Source organism: Aptenodytes patagonicus, chromosome 3 (genome assembly GCF_965638725.1).
Source record: "Aptenodytes patagonicus chromosome 3, bAptPat1.pri.cur, whole genome shotgun sequence".
NCBI classification, from domain to species: domain Eukaryota; kingdom Metazoa; phylum Chordata; class Aves; order Sphenisciformes; family Spheniscidae; genus Aptenodytes; species Aptenodytes patagonicus.
Genome location: NC_134951.1, coordinates 29321953 through 29340978, shown reverse-complemented (window position 1 = coordinate 29340978; position 19026 = coordinate 29321953). Strand labels below are relative to the sequence as shown.

Below are 19026 nucleotides of genomic sequence, written 5' to 3'. Positions count from 1 at the left end.
TAAAAAACATAAAATACGTATATTGTTAGTTAGTACACCATAGCAAATGTGTTGAGATAATAACAAGACTTCTGTTACTGTCCCTAGCCTTGTTTTGTCTCTTTTCATTTTTAGAAAAAATATTAGTTAGTCATTGTGATTTTTTTTTTTAATTAATCTAAAAAATAGGAAGGAGAAGGCATTTCTGACCTAGGGAAAACTAAATATTTAATACTTTAACAGCTCTCTTTCTGATCTGATAGCTTTGGTTAAGTCTGACCTATATCTACTAAAGAAACACATTTTGGTTTAAAATTAATATAAATGCCTCACAATATAACATTTTAAACAGCAATGTAAACTCATCACTTAAGTCCCATACTTTTGCTTCAGAGAAATGAAGTGGCAGATTTAAGACATTAAAATCACTAAGAAGTCTTTTAAAATCACCATAAAATAATATACAGGAAGACTTCCAGTATATAAACAACTACAAAAGATTTACACAATCCTAACAGGGCAAGCCAGATTGCAGTATATCCTTCATTTATAATCAGTGGAGGTTCTTCTGAAGAGCAGAAAGTCTACATGCTGACCAGGAAATTGCCTCAAAGTAACCAGCAGGAAATGTAAGACACCTAGTCATGCCTGCTCATCTGCCTCTATTACTGGTGTAGCACCAGACTGCATGTGCAAACATGGTGCCCCCATCTATTTAGAGCCTGGAGGAGGAGCGAAGGGCATTTCTGTGCAGCAGCTTTGTGGTAAAAGTGTGTGCTTGGGCTGTGCAAAATGAAAACTGTCCTCAGCCATGGGATATGTGGGCTCCCCTGTTCAAGTAGTGGGTAGTTGGCTTTCATCCGATGGAAAGTGGGCTGGATTGTGGGGGCTGTGAGGGATGTCTTATGCAATTTATTGTTTCTTCCAATGTGTATTTGATGTATAATGTGTAAGCACCTCCTCTCTGCTCCTCTTCTGTGCAATTCAGTGTGATCTTCTCTGGCGAGATACCCTAGTAGTTAGGGCACTAGTGTGGGAGAGAGGGATTGAACTCTGCTGTGCCCTCCCTGTGATAGCCAAATAGGCTGCCTAGGCTCAAGACAGGCCTTGGATGATACTGGTGAAACTGTATGACTCCATACCATTAACCAGCCAGATGCAATTGCAGCCCTGGGACAGCTCAGCAGGTTGCATGGATACCCCACCCACACAAACATACATGCAAACAGTCTTTCTTCTTCCGTTCAGCCACACTGGTGTTAGACATGGCCTAATTTGTTAAGCTGGTCTTTTTAAAAATAGCCATCTTATGATCCCTCTTGCTTTAGCAAAGAAAAAGAGCATGGTTGCGAAATGAATGCATCTTGAGACAACATCTAAGAGGCAACTGTCTAGGATGAAGAGCACAGTTGAACTGACCTCCCATTGCCTCCAGCCTCTGAGAGGTGTGGTTATTTTCTGGATAACATACTTTCTGGTATATTATTACTCTTATGAATCCCCAAATTTATGAACAGGAAAAAGTAGGTTGTAAAGCTAAGTAAATAATTCCAGTGATGTGGTTGTTTTCCCTCAATAGTACTATTTGGAACTTAAGTTAGCCAGGCCATCCCAATCCTACCCACTCTGTGTAAGAATAACGTTTGCCAGTATGGACAGAATAATTTAGATAGCATTTAGTAAAGCTAGTAATCAAGCTCATTTTACTGATGACAAAAATAGGCCATGCTGTCACTTGAGTAGTTTAAGGGCTAGTCATCTATCTTACTGATGACAGGCTGTTTTGATAACTACGTTTTTTTGAGGGGCCAACTGTCTAAAGGATAGAATAAATCAAGATTTATTTGAGTTTAATTTCAGCCTGGCTGCCCTTTTTAACATAGATAGAGTTTTGTCAGAGTTTGGTTTCAGTGGAAGCTGTGTTAGACTTCTCCTTGTGTTTACAATCCATGCAGATGGGAACTCTGAAGTGAGTGCTTGTGGGTGAAGCTGGAAGGACATTTATAGCACTCTTCTAGGCCTAGCATGTGCTGTTCTGCCACAAGTAATATGTCTGAACATTTGCAACTGCTCATGTTTACTCTCCAGAAATCATATTTTTTAGAAATACAGCTGCAAACACTTAAAATGGTGGAGTTTGCCCTTAATATTTAGGTCACATCACAAGACCTCAGATGTGGCCTCGTTTGTGCCAGCGATAGCAGCATAACATGGCTTTCAGCTTCTGACCTGACTCCTACTGTTATATTTGTACTGCCGGTTTGTCTGTTGATCTCTTATAACTGCATCAGGAATGCCAGATCTAGATCAATGCATTCTCTGAAAAATGTGCATTTTATGCTAGGGTATGGTAGCAGAATTCTTTTTGAAATGTGTTCTGGATACACTAAGGATATAAAAATCTCCAACAGAATTTGCTGTATTTTTCTTCATAAAGCAGAAATCTTTAAAATACAACATAGAAACTGGTATAGCCAGGTAGCCTGTATATTTGGAAAGCAAACCTATAGTTAATGTAATTCTACCGCATCTATAGCCATGCTGAGATTAATAGAAACAGGAACCAAGTAAAGAAAATTCCTGACTTAGTTACATGGTAGTATGCAGAACAAAATATTTTTTGGTGTTTTTTTTCTTCTGTGTGCCATGTAATATTTCCTCCTCTCCCTTACTATACACTTTTCCAGATCTCTTTCCTATGAACAAATTGGCTTTAGTGGAACCCCTAGAATGCAACACCTTGGGGCAAGATGGCTTGTTAAATAGTCTTGTGTTCAGTGTTGCCTCTCTTGTCTTTCTTTGCATAGGAAACTATGAAAAAACCAGACACAAACCACAGAACTACTAGCAACTGTGTTATCTGTATACTGACAATGTTCCTTAGAGATCCTGTTCTTGGAACAAATGCCTGGCAGCCAATCATAATAATAATATAGGAAATAATCAGAATAATAATATAGGAAATAATGGTATTTACATATTAAAATGTAAATGTAGCTGATTCTAATGAACTTTCTTCTTCTTCAGTACAGCTTTACACAGATCACTGTCATTTCATAAACTGACATATATAAATGAGCAACTATTTTGAGAATGGAGGACATTCTGAAAAATGATATTTTGCTTATATTTACCTGCTGCAACAAAATTTTCTTTCACTTCAATTGCACCCTTTTATGCCCCTAGCCATGTGTACCTTCTCATGAGAATCACTGAGGAGAGAAATTTTAACACCACAACCAGCATATTTGAGTGCAAAATACGAAATGAATGAATGGTGTGTAAAGAGGAACATCTTTTATAAGATGATTAATATAGTTAGATGAGATGTGCAAATTTTAGGGTGTTCAAATCCCCCTTCAAGTCTACAACAGAATCAGAAAGTAATTTTAATATGATTTCTGTACATTTAACTTCGTTAAGTTAGGTAGACCATATGAGAGGGAAAGTAGCCAGTTACCTGTGGAATAGGATGGGACTGTGAATAATGGAAAACTTGGTAATTGTTTCAAACTATTCATGAAAGGAAATTTAAAATTCACAGTCAAAACCTTTGCAATAGGGAGTGGAGTTTTGTGCTTTTAGTGGTCATATTTATCAACTGTATTTGCAGAATTGTTTCTCATAACAACCGTATTTGAGAATGAAACATCATGTGTGAATACTTTGTCAGTCCTATTTCAGTTCCTATTTCACAAATAGCAGGAGCAGCACAGTGTGTTAGTGTTGACTGAAACAGATGATGACCACTGGCTGAGAAAAGTAGAAGTGAAATACTTATACCACATGTATGCACAAATGTGTTTTTCAGTGATCACAATGATACGCTTTGCTTGATGCACTTGATGTTAAATTGGTTTGTACCAGTTTTAGTTAATAAGATGCCATTTACTCAACATTTATATTTTATATCTGCATTTATATACTGAGTTATGAAATACTTCAGTTAGAAACAAACCTAAAATCTCTATAGTACATCTATGCAATAGGCCTTGTGAAAAATATCTTTCTTTCTGAAAGTGTTACTTAGTTTATTTTTTAATGCATCTAGTCTGATTGTTGTATTTCTATTTTTAATCTCTCAGTAGATTAAAGCATAAAAATCCTGTTGTATTTTTGGTGCTCAAAAGATCGTGTCTTGTGTGGATTTAATACTTGTGAAAATGTTTCATGGAGTACTAAATACTCATTCAAGTTTTATATTGCCTTAAAGTAGGCACTGCTATAAAATAGTGCTCTCTTTATAAGTAATGTATTTCGAAGAAATTATTTCCTGTCAGTCTTTAAGAGAAAACTGATCAGGAGACTCGGCAAACTGCTTGGTGTGAGTCTACCAAAATTCTTAGCTTCAAATCTAATCTTCATGCTTTTCCACTAGTCTGAGATGCCTCGATAGTAGCAGCTGAACTCTGAACACTGATGGCCTGCTTTTCAAAGGTGTCAGCGTTACAGTCAAAAGGGAAGTAAGGACTAGTTTTTGCTCCGCAAATGATGTCTTGTGGGTCTCAAAAGAATACTTCTTTGTGGAAAATTCTGACTTTGACCTGTAAATACATTTATGTATAAAGTGAAATGGTTATTCAGGTGGGGTACTTTTTTCTACATAAACAGCTGATGCAGTAAGACTTTGGTAGGCATATGCCATACGTCATTATTTCTTTACAAGTAGATTTGGTTAGTTGAATTAGTTTTTTAGTGATTTTTTCTTTATTTCTTCTTCTAATTTCTGAATTGTTGGAGTAGACAGGGCAGAGTCTTGCTGATGACTTTCTGATTGCTGGAGCTACTATAACAGATGTTGTTAGTCTTGTTCCCACTTGAGGAAGGGGGAGATGACAGCTTTGACAGCACAATACTTTCAATAATCGTTCTTTAATTACACAGTGCTTGCTGTAAACTTAACCACATTTTTTAGACTGAATGCAGGTTTTCCTGTCAATTGTAACTTTTAGGTCCACTTTAGGTGTTTATATTTTTAACAGACTTTATTTGCAACCCAACGAGTTATTTTAACTACATTCATTCCATACATTTTGAGCAAAGTTAATTGCTATTAAGAAGATAAATATGAGAATGGTGCTGTAAAGAAACAGGTAATTAAAGACTTCTGGAACTTCAGGCAGACTAGTCCAAACTACTCTGTTATTCCCAGTTGACAAAAATGATGTAAGACATGACAGCATAGTTGCTGATCCAAAGCGTATTGAAGTCAATGGAAAGATTCCCATTGAATTCAGTCTGGACTGGGGCCACAATAAATGCTGTAGTAAACTTGGGCCTGCTGACCTAATGCAACTTGGAAAATAATGCCTGCTTTTCTAAGTTGTAAAACTAACAGTTCTCTCCCATCCAATTGTCACTTTCTGTCTGTTCCTCGTGATTTCTAATTTTTAAATTTCTGTCTTCACATACTATGTAATTACATTAATTATATTAATGTTCTATAATTATATAGCAAATTTTTATTTTGCCTACAGAGACTTAGGAAAGTATTATTTTTCGATTTTTTCAGTTAGTACCATTTCCAATTTGATAACTTTGGAAAATCAAGTGCAGAAAAGGTGGCATACCTTGCTGCCATTTCTTTAAGACTATTTAATAGATGCAATGTTAACAAAAGCAATTTCTTAAAAGATGTAAGGAAATACAAACAGAGCTGTAGTTGTAAGCTTATTATGGTCATGAATGGTGTGTGCTATAAATTGTTATAAACAGTACTCGGAGTAGTCTGTTTTATGCTTGTATGCTGTAGTGACCTTTTTATGGCTACGCTGGCACTTTTCTTACTAATTCATGTGCTGATAGAAGTTACATACCAGCATTCCTCCTCCATTGCAGCTGATTTGTAAACATAGTGATAGAAATACCTCTGACCAATATGTTGTACCAATTTAAAATCTCCCTACTGACTTGCTGAGCAGTATTACCATAAACAGATGTCATTTGTTAAAATGTCTCTTAATAATTTGTTAATCTTGTATAAATTAAAAAATCTGTTAAAACAGTGTGATTCTGAAAGAATTGTCCTGCAGCAAACACTTGAATGTGCAGCTTTGTTAAAGAGTCTAGTAACTATCTTCTAAGCACAAAATTAGTGGTAGTGCTTATTTATTTGTATTCCATGAGTGATTCCGATGAACTAGTCCTGTTTATACACAAACCCACAAACTCTTCTGAAGAGTGTAATTTCTTCTATGCATTAAAATAATTTTGGGTATTTATTGGAAATTTTCATGTAGAGACTTTAAACTTGGTATTATACTTATTAGTTATCTGTACTAGAAAGTGAGCTTTAATTCCCAGATAAAGTGCTTTGGCATAAGCTTATACTGTCTGTAGAGTAAGAGCTGTGACACATGTTGTTCCACCTGTGGTTTTTCCCACTGAGGGAATGATCATACTCACTTCCTACTGCAGCTTCAGCTGTCATGTTCTCAGCTTGGCTAAGATGGAATCTAGAGATCTGGCATGAAACTAAGAGTGAATCAGCTTGGCAGTATGGATGTATACAGTACACATCACATATCCCCTCTTGTGGTAATAGTACTCAAAAGTACATATAAATGTTCGCCCATTTAAATGCTTGTGCATTTAGGAGACTGGAGACCTTCACATCAGTTGCAGAGACCGCAATATGTGCATGCTTACAAACATCACTACCTTTTTTCTGAGTACGAGAAACTAGATTTTCTTAGTATTAATACTGCAGTGGGCCTTTCTATAGAGATGGTTTATCAGTATTTGAACATTATAGCTATACAATTTGACTTCTAATGTATTTTTAAGTGGGAAAAAGTCAGTTTACTATAACTGATTATAATTCAAAAGCATTTCTAATGAGTTGTTTTATGTTATTTTGAGCAAATGATGTACAGATAAATTTCAAGTGTATTAGCTAATAAACTACTGCTTGAACTGAAAAAAAGACATTCTAAAAAATTACTGGACTTGATCAAGTGGAGATTTTTGAGGATTTGAATGGACAAATCCACACAACTGTAAATTGATCCTGTATTCTTATTCAGAAATTTCTTTACTCCCAAATCTCAGTTAAAAATGTGATTGATTGCGGAATTGGCTTAAAGAATTAAAACTATATAATCTCTGTGTGTGTGTGTTTGTGTATGTATGTGTGTGTAAATCCAGTTTGGCTCTGTCTGGGTAGCTGATCTGAGTTAGAAAGTTTAGAAGTTCTTTAATCATTCATTACTTTCCCTGTAAGTTTGCTAAACTATGTGCTTGCTTAAGTGTTTAATCTCATTTGATCTGATCTAGTACTTTCCAGGCATAATGGGTTAATTCACCCCGCTAAGAAGAGAAAAACCACTAAAGATCTTGAAAGTTATATAGTAAAACTCGTATAGAATAGGTATGCCTTAAGTGATTAACATTCACTTCCTTTGATATGTGATATTTAAAAAAGGACTCATTTGCATTCTTTTGGATCCACCTGATGTCAATAATAATACTTAGGGCATTCCTGAACTTGTGTGCTAATTTCAAACGTCCAAGAAAGGCTTTTCTGAAGTAGGAGATGCTTGAAGAAAATGTTTGGACTGGTATATGTTGTGTATTGGGCTGACGTCTGCCATTTTAGTGCCAGGAAAGTTGGTGTTTATACTTCCAGTAAGCAATGTTCCACGTGTGCTGATTAATCTTGAAACAGCAACATCTCTCCATTATTCTTGCCTTACAGTTTTCTTCTTAACTCCCACAGTTTTCAAGGAACACTTCAAGACACTGTCAAATCCTTCAGTAATATACATAACACATTGGAAATTATGTCTTTAACAAAATGGATTTTGTATATTCCTCAACAGAAACATTATGCCTAGGATCAGAAAAATAAATAAATGCATAGTGAAATACTTACAAATTTGAATGAACTTCTGACAGCCGAAGTACCCAACGGTCCCTATTGGGTGGCAGTATCATCACATGATTTTGGCCTCATTTAGTCATATATGCATCACCTTTTAACCAAAATATGATATGACAAAGTATTTGAAATCATTGAAGTAACATTTTTGCAGTTTATTGGGAAGAAAGAGCAAAAAATGAAAAAAAGTTCTTTTGTAAAGGAGAAAATATTTGACAACCAGTGGAGTAAACATCCCATTTGTGGATTGTGGCAGAGGAGTTACAAGTAATATGCAAGATATTTTTTTCTCTTTGTGTTTAAATATTTTGCAGCAATGCCAGCTTTATTATTTGTATATTTGTCTATGCTAATTTTCCGCTCTCACACATACTACAGAGGTGGGATATGGAATACCTCAGTTTCTAGTATCTATACTAATAGAATTAAAAATATTTTTAGTAACAATAAATGGTCATTTAGACAGTAGATTTTATGCAAAAATACAAGGCATAGAATAAATTAATTTAACTTACCAGATTATAAATAAGAATGTCATTTTTGCATTGCTTTCATCTGTAATTCACAGCAATTGTGTTCAAGATTACTGCTCAGCAGCTGTGTTCAATCACACAGAAAGTGTCATGTATGTTAGACTATGTTAGACTGGGAAATGCATGAATATGTAATTAATATGTGCCTGTCCTAAGTGGCAAGTCACTAAACACTGTGCTTACTGTGGTCTTTCATTTTGTCAGGTCTCAGAAGCAAGCTACAGAAAATCCAGATGGATCTGGATTTTTTGGCATTGTTTTAACATATGCTGCAAAATGGAAATGTTTTGAATCTTTAAATATTTGTCAGACAATGAATTTTTAGCTCTAAGATTATCACTTATGGTGAATAAAAGCAGAATGTATGTAGGTTTTTTTCCCCCCATTTATAGTGTATAAATGCAAAATTCAGATCAAGCTTTTTAAACTGTACATTGGTAATTCCACGTAGTCATGGGCAATGCTATAGGAGCTAATGCTTCACAGTGCAACTTCTGTTTGTGCAATTTTATATTTCATTTTTAGGCACACACATTATCAATTGTCACTGGCTTGTATCATTGCATTTTCACATAACAGTAATATAAAGTGTGATTTGAATCTTAGTTGCATGGCTCAAGGACAAATTCCTAGATGTATTCAAATGCTGCTCCACAGAGCACAGGGACGTGGTGTTTCAGGTTTCTAGGGAAAGCGCCCTCTCCTTGGTATGAATTGTGTCTCTGTTAATGTTCATGCTAGAGAATAATCAAAAGAGACATCTGAATGCCTTTAACACATCCCCTAAATATTTCTATCTTACTTTCCTAATACACTATGAACACTAGGAATTAGCATTTTGTTTTACAACTTAGGTAAATATCTGCTGGAGTTTCCAGTGACTCTGGAGGCCAAACAGAAACTTCTCTCAGATGATTGCTATACGTAGAAACCAAACATAGGCAGTAGGCTATGAATGAAGAAGACACTCAGTTAGAAAGTAGCAGCCGTAAATATTTATTATTTCAGTTGATTTCATTTACATATTGCTGTTCTGTTCTGTGCTTCTCAACATGTTTATGGTGAGTTAACCACAAGTGGAAAGAGGATTACCAAAATTTCCTCCTTCGGAACCAACTTCAACAGGGTAGTAACAGGGTAGCCAGTTTTTTTGCTAGTTATCATTCTTCTTCAACATATGGGACAAGCCAGAGAAAAGATTTGCTGTACCTATGTCCTCAGAAGGTCTGAGTTACAGCCTCCTTGAGAACTGTGGTCAGGGTAGTGATATGAAGCAATCTAGCTGGTAAGTCCTTCAGGGCTCTAACTGCTGCATCTGGGCATCTAATCTACAGTCTATACTCTGATAATTATCCAGAATGGTTTTCATTTCACCTCATATAGTCAAGTAGCCATATTTAGTCCATCTCTGTGTTATGGTTCTCTGATATGACACTAATATCTCCATAGGTTTATTCATCCCGTCATGAAATACTTGTCTCAAATAGAAGGGGTCATTTTCTTCTGAAGTTGCCTGTTTCTTTTAACTGGCTTAGACAGTTCAGATTTTTAGATTAAAGTTAGTTGAATTGAACCCTTCCAGAAAACGTGGAAGAGAAAAACTAGCAAACAGCTTAAAGCAGGGCTTCTTTGTTATTTTTGAGTTCAAGAGGTAGCTGGGCTGTCAAAGTAACTAGTTTCTTGTTACGCTTCTTCCATGTGTCCTTCATGATCAATAGTATTGCATTATCCTTGTGCAGTATGCTCAGTTAGGGTCATGCTCAGTTAGGGCTCAGTACTGGGGCCAGTTCTGTTTAATATCTTTATTAGTGATCTGGATGAGGGGGTCAAGTGCACCCTCAATAAGTTTGCAGGTGACACCAACTTGGGCAGGAGTGTTGATCTGCTTGAAGGTAGGAAGGCTCTGGAGAGGGACCTGGACAGGCTGGATCGATGGGCCGAGGCCAATTGTATGAGATTCAACAAGGCCAAGTGCCGGGTCCTGCACTTGGGTCACAACAACCTCATGCAGCGCTACAGGCTTGGGGAAGAGTGGCTGGAAAGCTGCCCAGTGGAAAAGGACCTGGGGGTGTTGGTCGACAGCCGGCTGAACATGAGCCGGCAGTGTGCCCAGGCGGCCAAGGAGGCCAATGGCATCCTGGCCTGTATCAGAAAGAGTGTGGCCAGCGGGAGTAGGGAAGTGATCGTGCCCCTGTACTTGGCCCTGGTGAGGCCACACCTCGAATACTGTGTTCCGTTTTGGGCCCCTCACTACAAGAAGGACGTCGAGGTGCTGGAGCGTGTCCAGAGAAGGGCAACGAGGCTGATGAGGGGTCTAGAGCACAAATCTTATGAGGAGCAGCTGAGGGAACTGGGGTTGTTTAGCCTGGAGAAAAGGAGGCTGAGGGGAGACCTCATCGCTCTCTACAACTACCTGCAAGGAGGTTGTAGCGAGGTGGGTGTTGGTCTCTTCTCCCAAGTAACAGGTGATAGGACAAGAAGAAATGGCCTCAAATTGTGCCAGGGGAGGTTTAGATTGGATATGGAATAAATTACTACAGGACCAGCAAAATTGAGGTTATTAGATCCACTAAGATCAAGAATAAAGAAATGTACTACAGAAATATTAAACTATTTAAGAAAAAACCTTTGACTTTTATTGTGCAAATTAATTTTTGCTTTAGTAATTAGTTTTAGTAATTAAATTTAGTCTTAGTGATTGCTATGTGAGTCAAGGTGTGATTTTCCTTCTTTGTGCTCTGGAAGGCTTTGATCCCAGTCTCTGCACCAACTTTTCTTAGCTATTTCTTAAACAGATAAGAACTTCCAAGCAGACTCAGACTAAATGAATTATCACAGAACTTTTTCTCTGCCAATGGATAGGAGTATGTAGAAAACGATTTTTTTTTCGCCTGTTATTTACTGCCAGATTCTGTCTGTTGGAGCTTTTGGGGCTTCCTTAGCCAAAAATGCATGCTGGCCCATCCTACTTAATAGCCACCAATGGACCAATTTTCTAGTAATTTTGCAGTCCTTTTTGGAACACAGTTTTACTGTTTTCATTTGCTACATCCTGTGACAAATTTCACAGTATGCACCATATGGAAAAAATGCATGATTTGTTAAACCTACTTACTGCTAATTTAACTGAGTGGCTCCTTACTACAGGAAAGGGGGATGGCTGAAAACTGCGTTCTTCCACATCAGCGTGACCTGTATGAACAGAACTGTGATTCTTGTAGTGTCAGATAGCTGGGCATGTTGGGTTCAAGGAGCAGAGCAGCAGTCAGTGCACTTCGAGGAGGCTCTGCCGTCCTCAGCCTGCCCTCTCTTATGTGTGCAAGGTGCTCAAATTGTGTGACCCATCATAAGCTGTTCTCCAAAATTTAAGTAGTGGAGAAATTTTAAAACATTTTGAAGGCATGTAACTGCTTGAATATCAGTGTGTTTACATGTAAGTGTCAAACATGGGTCAGTTTGTCAGCTGTTAGAAGTCAGTGTAAACTTTTTAGACAGATTGGACGTTGGTTTGCACAGTCTGTAAGGCTGGTGCCTGGCATGGCAGGCAGAGGGAGGGCATTGCGGTGTCACCTGCAGGGCTGGGGGCTCGTGTTTTGTCTGGCCACCTTTGGATCCACAAAGATTTTAAAAGTCTGATATTATTTTGAAGGGTGTTTACAAGAAACAGTGACACCAGTTTTGGCCTATGACAGGATATACACAGTTTTCATTTTCTATTAGCATTTCCAGCTTTCAAATTACAGTTTTCCAAGATCTGTGTTGTTGGCAATGCAACAGGAGTCACTGTGTTCCACATTTAACACGTGTGTTTTATTTTTAATAACTGATTTGCCAAAAAAAGTGTTTGCAAACTCTGGTCGTATAACTGCAAAGATCTTGGTAATGCTTTTTCCTTTCCTGCATTTGATTTAAAGCTGCTATGCTAGTCTGGTGGATGCTCATTATGTCTGTGGGAACGCTTCTTTGTATATAGCCCATTTTGCTTTGTCATCAATTCCAACTACTCAGTAGTAGCAGATGCAGCTTCATTGAATTTCTTTTACATATATTTTGCTACTTTCCGCGGTAGAAAGTATTATCCAAATTGGGTTTGTGTCTTTCATTCTATTAGGATTATCAAGGATTTGCTGTAATCTTTTAAAAAGTATCTTGACTGTTGTACTTTTATCCAAATTATGGCTTGACTTGTACTTTTTTACATACTTCCAGTAAATCTCTCATGTATCAAGTATGCTTTTTCAAGTAAGGATCAGTAATACATAAATAGTTGTATTTTTCAGGTGTTTAAAGGGATCATGGGAACATCTGGGTGGATAGATTTCTTTTGTGAATCTTGTTCTATTGCTATAATTCATGTAATGTCCTTTAGTGTCTTCCCAGAATCAGAACTGCAGATTTTTCAGAGTGGGAGGAGCCATTTGATGAAGCAAAATTCAGAAACTCATATACACTAGAAAAGCCATTTTTTAATCAGTAGTCATGACTTTTATCTCTTTTAAACCTGATCCTTCAGCTGACCCTGATTAACAGTTACCCTGCTGAAGAAAGATTAGGGTCAAAATTAGCACCATTCTGGCAATCTTCTTAAAAAGCCTATGGACTTTTTAAGACTGAAACTCTGATTGCAGTTTCTCAGTGCCTTGCTGGGAGTCTTCTGTGAGGCTTGTGTCACTGCCTGAATTACGAATGATCATTAGGGATACAGTTTGAATTTTTGTTGTGTAAATGGGCAACAGTCTAGAATGTGACCATCTTTTAACAAAAGTTTCTAAATGTTACTCAATGGATCCATTTTTTAAAATTAATATAATTTCAACAATGTAGAGTCACAGCAAAATAACCTCACTAGCCATCGTCATAAAAAAATAAAATATGAAAGCAGATACTATCTTAAGCCATAAAATAAACTATAATATTTACCAATATTCAACAATAGTAGTAGAGAAGCTAGTATATCTTTTTTCCCCAAGTAATGACCTCTGAAATAAAGGGTCTATGCTTACCTTTTCCTACTTTTTCATTTTTTCAGAAGGTCTCACTGTTTAAACAGGAAGTATTGTTCTATCATAACTTTAAAAATCATTATCATTTTTAATAAAGAAAAATGATATTATTTCAGGTATTTTTGTCTTGATGCTGAAAGAAGAATGGATAATTTGAAAAACTGTTCCATAGTGATTTGTCCTAGACAGTATTTATCAAATGTTTGACACATTACAAAATAAGTCCAGATGTACTGTATTCAGTGAGGAGCCTGTTCAAAGCAGTATGTTGAAAGAGTACAGTTTTGTATACCTACCCTAAGAAAATAAGATAATAATAAGATAATTATACTAATGTTCTCTCCATCTTCTTGGGGAGTTGAGTGCAAAACAGTTTGCTCATAACAGAGAAGCTTTTGGAAATACTCTATAATTTTGCATCTTCCAGAGGTAGAATTTTATGATAATGGCTATGTTACCTGTAGCCTAGAAACTCCTACTTTCCCTACTAGGGCTATCAGCCAGTACTGATGAATGAAGTCCTACCAGGCACTGAAGAGATGCCTGGTAAGATATTAAAGACAGTAGCAGAAAATAAAGAATAGAATAGGCTAATAAATATTCATTTTAGGAGTAAAATAGTTTTTGTTTTGTTCTGGAAAAAGTTTTTATGCATGGTTTCTTCTGCTGTTCACAAGCATAAAGTTAAGCATGAGGGAGATACAAATAATGCATAATACTAGATAGAAGAAGTGGGAAAAGTATTTTGAGAAATGTAGCTTGTGGCTTAAGTAAAAATGCTTACACCTAGTTGAGCTGTATATAAGGCCTCAGGCAATTTATTTAATGGATTTTTCGTGGGGCTGCATGGAAAAAAATCCAGCTGTTTAATATCATCCAAACCAAAAATAGACACTTCATGATTAATGAAAGCTACAAGAAAGATTTTCCAGGGATTGTGAAACCATGTTTCTTTTACAGTTAAATCCATTGTATCTGCCAGGTATTATCAAAGAATGGAAGATTTATTTAAATTGCTAAAACTGGGATAAAATAGAATATTTATACAGAATTGTATAAGTGTCATCATTGAAGCTCATCATCACAATAGAAACAAATTCATGCTTTTGGGTGTTCTGAAGTCCCAGCTGTGGGGGCTGCAGCCGAGGAAAACTGCATCAGGGGATTTAGTTGCATACCCAGATGAGCTTCATTCTGTGATGAAGCTGTGAGACCCATGGCTAAGCATTGCTATTTCTTGCAGGTAAAGCATACCCATAGCTCCTTTTACCTTTGGATATCCTAGTTTACACTTACATATCTTGTGATTCCTAGCCAATGTGAAGACTTTGTCAGAAGTTTTCGCTATCTGAGCCTATAGAGACCTATCACACCAGGCATATACAAACAAGCAAAGCAAAGAAAACAAAAGAGATAATTTTTGCTCCAGAGAACAAGACATCAAGGTGTGTGGGATTTGGTCGCCTAGACATTGGCACTGAGAGCCATTTGAGATGTATGAGGGCAACTGCAACATCTGGCATGTACGACAGTTCTTAGAGCAGACTGACATCTTTTTCAAAGGGTAGATCAGCTATCCCACAGCACCTTCAGGGACACCAGAGACGATTTCAGTTACCTACCTGACATTCAAGTGTCACTTTAGGTCCTGGGGGTACTCTGCAAAGCCTCCCCAGGTCTGTAACAAGAGCTTAGAAAGCTGATAGGCTTCTAGGTACACATAGGTAACACAGGGTGGAAGATAAATGATTAAACAGGCAAAGGAGGCTGAATAAAGGGTAAAGACAGCGGTGTCTCAATAAATAAAAAATCTTGGTTAGCTGCCAGACTGATACATAATCACATTAGTTTTTAGGCACAAACTCAGCAGTGTGTGACAAAACCGCAGTTGCAAATCTTTAGAATAGACATGTGTTTAAACCAAGGAATTAGGTTTACTAGGCTACCTTGCTGGCTTTAAATTTCATGTGATTATAGCACTTGCTGATTAATGCTAAAATAATTGTCCTGGTTTTGGCTGGGATAGAGTTAGTTTTCTTCCTAGTAGCTGGCACAGTGCTGTGTTTTGGATTTAGGATGAGAATAATGTTGATAACACACTGATGTTTTAGTTGTTGCGAAGTAGTGCTTACACTAGTCAAGGACTTTTTAGCCTCTTATGCTCTGCCAGTGAGAAGCTGGGAGGGGGCACAGCCAGGACAGCTGACCCAAACTGGCTAAAGGGATATTCCATACCATGTGACGTCATGTTCAGTATATAAACTGGGGGGAGTTAGCCAGGGGAGGGGTGACCACTGCTCGGGGACTGGCTGGGCATCGGTCGGCGGGTGGTGAGCAATTGGATTGTGCATCACTTATTTTGTATATTCTTTTATCATTATTATTATTATTATTATTTTTTTCACTTCATTTTCTGTCCTATTAAACTGTCTTTATCTCAACCCGCAAATTTTACTTTTTTTTTTCCCCGATTCTCTCCCCCATCCCGCTGTGGTGGTGGGGGAGTGAGTGAACGGCTGTGTGGTGTTTAGCTGCCTGCCGGGTTAAACCACAACAATAATGAATAATATTACAGGCTTTTATGGGGTAAGGGAAGACTTCCCATTTAAGGGAAAATTTCAGAGAAAGGAGGAAGGCATTTGAATGAAATGAAGGTAATTGAGAAAGTCAGACTGATGATGCTGAAAGAACTAAGGCAGTGGTAAGGCTTGCAATAAACTTCATTTTTAAATATGAAGAAACACTGAATAAACCTTACCTGAAATTTGATGTAAAAGAAGAAGGGGAACAAATTAACTGATTCGGAAGTGTAAGATGGTCCAACTCATGTAAGGACAGAAATCACTAAAGCGCAGTAGATGCTTTGATTTTTAGCTATTCTGGCTAGAAATGTAATGCTATGTTTTATTGGTATTATAACTGCATATATGTAAATACAAACCATTTAAAGTAAGTTTTCTGCAAAGACAAAAGGCAATCTAGAATTGCAACCCCTTTTTCTTATTTCATATGAACAAAATGTTGCTTGATAGCTTTGCAAAGGACATCCCCAAAGGCAATTTTTTTCCGTAGGCCAGTGAATCATGAATTATTCCATAGCATTGATTCTGTTACTCCCAGGGGGTGGCAATTTTCCCATTTGTAGTAGTTCCAAACATTGTGTTTCCCTTAGTGGCAGAAAAATTGCATGATGAATCTGTTTCATATTAAGTTTTGATTAAACACAGGCATTTGTGATAATTTTAGTTACAATATACTCTTCACAAAAATTACATTTTTATCTTACAAATGGAGGAAAACTAGTTGCTTCGCCTCATGCTTTAAAGTAAGAATACATTTTTTGATAATTAGAGTAAGGTTTCTTTGATAGTTTAGTTAGTGTTATGTCACCCTATTAAACATAACTTCCTATTAAAAGTGCCTTATTGCTCACGGTGGACAAAAAAATGCTCAGATTCTAAGAATTTGTACTGCATGTGGAATCTTTGTTTAGGAACAAGACATATTTCCAAAGCTTGGTTTGGCTTTTGACCTGAAAGTTAGAGAAGAAACTCAGGATATCTAAACTACTTTTTAACCTTGTCTTCTGGGAAAGTGCAATTCTAATTGGCATAACCAGAGATTATCCATGTAAAAGGAAGTAATAGATTGGGAATAGATAATGAGAAGGAAACCAAATTTAATTTTTTAGGCATCCTGGAGCTGATCCTACAGAAATTAGTGTTTGTAATCACTGAACCATGGAAGCTATACAGAAAAATAACTCTCATGGGAAGCACTCATTCTTTATGACCAAATTAGCCACTTCATTCTCCTTCTTTTGTGCCAACTGACATGTGGAGAATAACTGAAAATCTCCACCCCATGTACTCTGGGAATCACTCACATTAGCATAAGTGATAGATTCATTCTTAGCTGAGTGAATGTCAGTGAGCCATAAGAGAATTTTAAGGGTCTGGACCAGCTCCCACTGAAATAAGAGCCTAAGTTCCGTGTACTTCAGTAGTGCAGAGTCAATCAGAAGGCAAAAAAGGAAATATGACTTAGTTTTACAATTGTTGCTTTTTGAGTTTTATCCTTTGCCACTGATATAAAGGTAAAGTTAAATGTCTTGTATCAGCAATTTCTTTTAGCCAAGGAAGTTCAACACAGCTCAGCGGGACATTGTGTTTCTTCTTTTAGGCATGCTTATATAATAGTAAATAATTCGCTGTGTTGGATAAGTATGTGGAACTGTCTTCTCTCAGCCCTGCAGATAGCATAGAAATGTAACCATGGAAAGCTTTGGTACATCTTTTCAGTACGAGAAGGTTTGTGCCTAGTGGGAGGTTTTTTCAGCATATATGAAATTCTGGTTTATATTATAGGTACAGATATTTATAGTTTAGTTTTATATTTTACAGCTACAGAAATTAGCTGTTAAATAATTATACTGAGAACTCATGGACAGGTCTGGAAGTTCCTAAATGTGGTGATAAATGTGATAAATATACCCTATTTCCCATCTCTTTATTTGTGCAAAAGATCTAAGATGGTTTTGGATAAAAATTTAGCAAGAACACTTATGTTACACAATGTGAATAGAAGTCTTAGAATGAGGCGTTGTTTTCCAGTTCTTTTTATTATATTCTTTGATCTCTTCTTTTAATGATAGGTATGTTGGAATTTTGATGACCTGTAAAATGCTTGGGATGTCATAGTTAACTCATGTGCTATTGACCAATGAACTGTTTCTGCTTGATGGGGTCATTATTAACTAGAAGCTGGGTGTGAACTGCAAAACAGTGGAGCTGTCTTTTCCAAGCCAGGGTTGCATGGATGTAATCCATATGGTCAACAGCCAGCTGAATATGAGCCGGCATTGTGCCCAGGCGGCCAAGAAGGCCAATGGCATCCTGGCCTGTACCAGAACTAGTGTGGCCAGCAGGAGGAGGGAAGTGATTGTGCCCCTGTACTTGGCACTGGTGAGGCGGCACCTCGAATACTGTGTTCAGTTTTGGGCCCCTCACTACAAGAAGGACGTTGAGGTGCTGGAGCGTGTCCAGGGAAGGGCAACGAAGCTGGTGAAGGGTCTGGAGAGCAAGTCTTCTGAGGAGCGGCTGAGGGAACTGGGGTTGTTTAGCCTGGAGAAGAGGAGGCTGAGGGGAGACCTCATCGCTCTCTACAACTACCTGAAAGGAGGTTGTAGCGAGGCGGATGTCGGTCTCTTCTCCCAGGTAACTAGCGATAGGACGAGAGGAAATGGCCTCAAGTTGCGGCAGGGGAGGTTTAGATTGGATGTAAGGAAAAACTTCTTCACCGAAAGGGTTGTCAAGCATTAGAAGAGGCTGCCCAGGGAAGTGGTTGAGTCCCCATCCCTGGAGGTATTTAAAAGACGAGTAGATGAGGCGCTTAGGGACATGGTTTAGTGGGCATGGTGGTGTTGGGTCGATGGTTGGACTCGATGATCTTAGAGGTCTTTTCCAACCTCAATGATTCTATGATTCTATGATTCTATGATTCTATGATTCATATGGAAACTATCAGGTTATTCCTGGTTGTTACATTCATGTTAATTTTTTTTCCCACAGAATGCATTTGTTTTGGTGGTGTCTAGAACAGTTCTCTTGTTTTCACTGCAGCATATTAATTT

At 37.4% G+C, this 19026-nt stretch overlaps 1 protein-coding gene across 1 annotated transcript in view; it reads left to right on the top strand.

Moving 5' to 3' along the window:
* The window catches only part of COL21A1 (collagen type XXI alpha 1 chain), an 86042-nt gene that overhangs the window by 39907 nt on the left and 27109 nt on the right, over positions 1-19026 (top strand). The window lies entirely within an intron of this gene.